We start from the raw sequence: 6,710 nt of genomic DNA, 5'->3' as shown, positions 1-6,710 counted from the left end.
CCCATCATCCATTGCACTGATTGCACACAGCACTGATTGCACACAGCTGTAACCAATCACACATTCACTATATATCACTCACTCAAACAACCATTCAGGGCCGAGTATTGTATGCGCATATCGTTAGTTGTGATAGCTACATTACGGAGCCTGCTTTAAGTTTCTTAGTCTAGTCTAGCCTTGTCTGTTTTCTTATCTTCTGATCATTGCCTGTGTACTTTGGATTACCTCTCTTGTCTTGCACTGTTCGGATACTGTTTGCCCCTGCCTGGACCTTTGCTTTGTATCTTTAATTGATTTTTCCGTACATTTCTGCCATATGTACATTAACTGACAGTCACCACTGATAAGCTACCAATAAATATTGTAGAAACTTAATTTGCTGTAAAGTTGCTTTGCAACGATTTGTATCGTGAAAAGCGTTATACAAATAAACTTGAATTGAACAACTGGTGTGAAATAAAGCATGAAGTGAATAAAACATGTTACAGAAACTGTAAAGAATGGGACGTTAAGCCTGTGAAGCAAGCCTTGGCCAAGTCTGTCTGATGCAAGACTTTATCTGTATTGAAACAGAATGAACCTCCCTACACACCCTTATTCAAACACGCTTTTTTTTCCAACAGAAAGTGGAAGTTGAGAAAGTACTCACCACTGTGGGATAAAGAGAAACCTTGCAAAAGTCTCTAAGTGTAGCTACGTGTCCTGAGGTCAGAGAGTCTTCACTCATTTGTTTGTTTCTGTGTTGCCTTAGTGAAGCTGTCCAGCTTGTGTGAGCAGACATTCAGAAAGTCTAGCAGACTACTTTCAGAGCTCACCTGTGTCCTGCTGAGACGGGGGAGGGGATGAGATTAACTCCTGTGTGGAGGAGTGAACATGTGTCTGTGTTTAGGGAGGCCCTGGCACAAGTCCACCATCTTAACACTCTTGTATATATTAAAACTAGTAAATCTGTAGAGTTTTCTATGTATGATGTACATTTATACATGAACACATATTATTATATGGCAGAAAAAGACATTCAGGCATTAGAGCACTGAAGAATGGTCAGGGCTTGTGTGAAAATGTTTAATAATTTGGGGGGATTGTTTAATATGGGTGGGCTATAAAATTGGATAAGGGGTTATAAAGTATGTGGGAGAAACCAGGGGATTGTGGATAAGTGTACATGTTTTTCTATTCCGGTTGTGACTTAAACCTGAATACACACCAACTCATGGGGACTTGTGTCACCATGGGGACTTAAATTGAGGTCTCCACGGTGAAACAAGCTTATAAATCATACAGAATTAGTTTTTTTGATAATGTAAAAATGTAGAATGTTTTGTGTGAGGGGTAGGTTTAGGTGTAGGGTTGGTATATAGGGCAGAATATACAGTGTAGAATATACGGTTTGCACAGTATAAAAACCATAACACCAATGGAGAGTCCCCACAAGGATACTAATCCAGACACGTGTGTGTGTGTGCGTGTGTGTGTGTTGTGGTAAGTAATGAGATTAGAAGATCAGGGCTTTTTTAAGGTTACCTGCATGCACTTGTTCTGCAAAGCAGGGGAGAGCGGTGTGATTTGATCCTGTGGGGAAGTTGAGCCACCCCTTGTTTCTAGACAACCTTAAACAAAATTGGTGATATGACCTCAAATATATGAAGAGTTAACCATTTTATTAACCATGTGATGGAGAGAAAGCCATGGAATAATTGGTAACTACATTTAGGTTAAAAAACTATTTTTTGCTGTTCAAAGTGATTTTTGTATGTTGAAGGACTCGTGCTTCTTGTGTCTGAACAATTACAGACAAATCTGAAAAAAATATCACACGTGTTTGTGCTTTAGGAAGTTATAATATGATGCTATAATGTTAGCATGATATTCTAACTCTAAACTGCTAGATGATGCAAGTTTGTTAAAATGGTAGGAGTGGGGTCATTTTAGCCGAAAGTCCAGGGGTAAGTTGAGCCAGTGGTTTACCCCTTCTTATGATTATAAAATATTATTTTACTGTAATTCTACATGATATTTCGTTCATGTTAGACCAAACATTTTTGATTATGTTCTTTGTTTTGAACTTGATTTTGTTCTGAAATTTTTAATTAGGCCTTGTTTATGAAAATTGGCCATTGAAGTTTTTATGAAATTGTTTTTCCCTGCAACATTTATAAGTGGGATGTTGAGTACTATAAGTCCAGTTCTGTAAAGTCAATTGCAGTCTTTTTTTTTTATTCTTGAGTTTGAACTTTATTTTTTTCTGAAATTTTTAAAATAATTTTAAATTTACTTAAAAATATACTTGAACTTTACTTAAGTATACTTACTAAAATAAACTTGAAGTATACTACTTTTTGGTAAGGGGACTTCAAGATTGTGAATTGTATCTTTAAATAAAACTTTTAAGAAGTCATCCATCCATCCATTCTATTATCCAGACCTCTTTGTCATTATTACGGTCGCAGGGAGCTGGACCCTAATCCAGCGTCTTGAGCCACAGGTGGGGAAACTCCCTGGATGAACGGCCAGTCCATCACAAGGCTCACACGTAGATTTTAAGAAGTCATTTTTATTGAATTTCTCTGCCTTTGATATAGCATGAGGTGAAAATGTTCTTTCAGCATAATCAATGGCACAGTTTAACTCCATGTGGCTCCATGTACCCTCTTCCTAGGTTTAATTTACTCCACACTGCGGGCAAGTTGAGCCAAGAGACCACTTTTTTTTGGAAAGCCATATTTTGAAAGCAGTTTATTTTAGATCCAAAGTGATTATTCCCAAGGATGCACCACATCCTGAAATTTATGTACGTATTTAAGTTGGACCCATTACTGTCATGTGCTCGCTTTAAACACACTGTAAGTAAAAACTGGCTCAACTCACCCCGCTCTCCCCTATAACTTCCTGATTCATCATGTCATGCATATCTAAAGAAAGTGGGAAATTTTTCCTTGAGTCAAAAATTATTTTAATCTTTAATAATACAGTTTGCTTTTAAGCTATTCCTTATCTTCTATGTTGGCTATTAAGAGACAATTTATCTAAAATTAAAACAAAAAAGTATAGACAAATTTTCTTTCTGTAAATGCCCAGTTAATTGGAAAGGGATAAGGGACATCTACATAAACATTGTCTTGGCCTATATTAGACAGCCCCTAATTATGTATTAATTAATTAATTTATTTTACATTTTTTGTAAGCACCTCACTATTTGTTGAAAAAGTAAAAAATAAATAAGAAGAAATCTCTCATTAATCTTTATTATATAATAGGCTATTTGCTATAAAATATTTGACAGATGAAAATCATGAACCATGTCAGATGATAAATATTTGGCTGGCCAAATCTAAGCATGGGTTTGGCTGGAATTGAAATTATATTTATCAAAGTATTGTTGACTTTGTTTTATTTACTGTTGCTAATGCAAGTTCAATATTTTGTTTTTGTTTAAATTTTTTTCTTTTTAAACTTAATAGCATACAAGAATGCATTAGTAAAAAAAAATTATAATCACAATGATTGTCACGTCTAACATGAAAACAGTATATAATATTCAGTAATGCTTCATGTTGTCATGTACTGTTTATTGTGGTTTCAAAGAGATGCATGACGCAGACTTACCAAATACAGATACTAAATGCTAGGAATCTTCACAGAGACTATACACCACATACAGTAGCACAAGACATAATCCTGACCTTTACATGTACTGTAAATCCATTTAAGGACTGCAAAAGTCTATGTTTATATATATTAAAGAAAACAAAGGCAAAGTATGAGAGACAGTAATTCACATTGTCATGTATATTGTGGTTTCAAAGACATGCATGCCACAGAATTACCAAATACAGCTACTGTATTAAAGGCCAGCAATCTTCACCGAGACTATACACCACGTAGCACAAGACGTAATTCTGATACATGTACTGTAAATCCATTTAAGGACAGCAAAAGTATAAGTTTTAAAGGAGTAATAAAGAAAACAAAGGCAAAGTATGAAAGACAGTATTCACACACACACACACACACACACTCAAGGCATTCTGCCAGTGTTTGCAGACACGTGGCCATTTGGTCACAAGTGTTTACTTTTAGCTATAATAAAAAGATTGATATTAAAAATGTTGAAAAATGTGATTATCGTCATCAAACAGGATGTTCTCACACAAAGACAGGAACTAACTTATATGACTATAATTAGTCACACACGTGGCTCTCACTCACAGCAAGCTGTAGTTGTATTGCCTTGTGGGTAAAACAAAGATTTACACAGGAGTCAAAACACTAGATATTATAAAGTCTAATGGTCTATACTTATTATATGGGAGGAAACATCATCTATTGTTATTTTCTGGTAACTTGCCTAAGAAGACGTCACATTCTGAGAAATTCAGTTGAACAATGTCAGTGATCCAACTCAAGATACACTTTGTGATATCTCACAAGAACAGACTCTTCAAGAAATACCTCTATCAGCATTCACTGAAATGGTATAACCGGTCACAAAGTACCATTACGTATTACGTACGTATTTTAAAGCAGTAAAGTGGCTTTTGAAGCTCTGAATTTGTGAAAAATGAAACTGCTACAGGAATTCACTGCATAGTGGAAACGTGGTGGATTATCGAATACTTAACCTTATTCCATCACTTCAACCTCAATTCACCCCACATCCTGTCTACATCACACGTGAATCTTACAAATATGTAGTTTGTGTGTGAGTATTTTAGTATAAGAGTGAGAAAATGCTCAGTGATGAATATCCCAATTTATAATCCATATCAACCATGAGTGCCATTGTAAACAAGGAATATTCAAATGTAAGTTTATTCTTAGCCAAATGAAAGAATCTAGATATACACATCGTATTCTGTACAATAGCAGCCATTACAATTATATGAGAAATGCATAATATACAATAATTCTACTATGATTAAATGGAGAAACAGTTTAAAGATCCATGTGAACCTATATACAATTGTGTGATTGTTCTCTGAGCTGCTTTTGTTGTGAATTATTGCTGCTTTCGGCTATAGATGCCATGTGCCACATGGTCTCCCTACTTCCTTCTCAGAGAAGATCTCATGAATGGTGCCAACAATAAATCTACAAACAAATGATTTATTAACTCGTGACTCTATGTAAAGAAACCATTAGACAGCTGTCGCCTGTGTTGTTTTGTACTGACTTTCTGTTGAGTGAATATTTGAGAGATAATGTATTTTTCTTACCTTCTGACTCTTTAATTAAAAATCTTCAATGTAGGCAACAAATAGATCTTCCAGAATATATATAGAAAAAAATGATGGTTTGATACTCCTAGATGGTTCTTGAGTATGTCATCTAATACAGACAGATGGAGTGAAAGGGAGAGAGAGAGAGCTTGAAAGACTGAAAAGTGGAAGCATCTAGTACGGGAAGTTTTAAGCCTCTACTTCAACTCTAAAAAAAGAGCGGGACTTCCAGTTTGTCCCGCCTTGTTCTCAAGTCAGATAACTATGCTCTGAATCTCATATCTCTTTCTTTCCCTTTGTGTGTACATGCCTACAATAGCTATATAGTTCGAGGACAATATTGTCCCAAGAAGTGAGCTAAATCTGACAAAACCTCATTATGAAGATGTTTGATTCTTGATTGGGAGAAAAAAATGGGTCAAAGTTTGGATTAGTTTTATAGACTATGATAGTTTTATAGACTATGAAAACAAAGTATGAAAAATGATATCAACATTCAGTTAAAATATTAAAGCCATGTAAGAATAAGAAGCATGCATCTCATATTTAAAAGTGATGTAATTTGTCATTGTGTGTGTGTGTGTGTTGAGGTGGCCAGAAGTGCAAAACAAATCACAATTCTGAAAACAAAATGACAAATTACAAACGCAAATGCAAATCTAAAAACAAAATAACAAGTCAGAAAACACAACAACAATTCTGAAAACATTATAACAAGTAAGAAAACACAATGACAAATCCGAAAACAAAATAACAAGTCAGAAAACATAACTACAAATCAGACAAGCCGGAAGAGGTAGGTATCGTTTGAGACAGCGCCATTGGTTTGAGAATAGATTACTTACCGCTGACTGGACGAGACATCTGTCAATCAACTTAAACAGGAAGAACAACAGACTAGCGGTAGAAAGTTCGGAGATGGTATTAAAGTAGCTCAGTTTAAATGTATCATGTTCTCACAATGTGGGTTCTATTCATAAAACATGAGAGGAGAGCACTGTGACCGTTAATCGTCTTTTAATACCGCAACCAGAACACATGCAGATCGGAAGTAACAACTTCTCGTTCTTTGATCCATCTGTGTAAATTTGGAGAAATTAGTAATGCATACTTTTTATATATTCTTTAACATACGCTTTTAAATAAAACCCCTCGCCCATTCCCTTAATTTCTTTATGTATGTTTAAGTCAACTTCCGGTTGTTCTAATAACCAAGGTGCTATTGGAGGAGTTACTATTACCGATGCAAATTTATTTGATTCTATTCCAGTTTCATTGATCAATTTCTTAATTTTCCATGCAAATCCTTTACCTGGTTTATTTACTGTTTCCCAACTTTCATTACAGTGGGACACTGATGCAACTATCATCAATACTCCAGACTAAGTTACTTTAATAACCTATATGCAGCCGCATATACTACAAAATGTATTGTATGAATTGCCCTTACTATGGAATAAAAAAAATAAAAAAAAAAAATATGCATAC

At 35.0% G+C, this 6,710-nt stretch overlaps 1 protein-coding gene across 2 annotated transcripts in view; it reads right to left on the bottom strand.

Annotated features, from left to right (window-relative positions):
- LOC107679283 (sodium-coupled neutral amino acid transporter 3-like) overlaps positions 1–5,355 on the bottom strand; it is a 15,895-nt gene extending 10,540 nt beyond the window's left edge. Inside the window, exon 1 of one of the 2 annotated variants that reach the window (XM_016474814.1) lies at positions 5,220–5,355. The gene's annotated coding sequence lies outside the window, so the exon portion shown is untranslated. Of the gene's footprint in view, positions 1–652; positions 820–5,219 lie in introns of those variants that run through there. The other variant, XM_016474806.1, reaches the window with a different exon arrangement.
- Positions 5,356–6,710: the final 1,355 nt, after the last annotated feature.

This window comes from Sinocyclocheilus anshuiensis, unplaced genomic scaffold, assembly GCF_001515605.1.
Source record: "Sinocyclocheilus anshuiensis isolate Anshui unplaced genomic scaffold, SAMN03320099.WGS_v1.1 scaffold13, whole genome shotgun sequence".
NCBI classification, from domain to species: domain Eukaryota; kingdom Metazoa; phylum Chordata; class Actinopteri; order Cypriniformes; family Cyprinidae; genus Sinocyclocheilus; species Sinocyclocheilus anshuiensis.
Note: the sequence above shows the minus strand (reverse complement) of the source record. Positions and strands in the feature narration are given on the sequence as shown.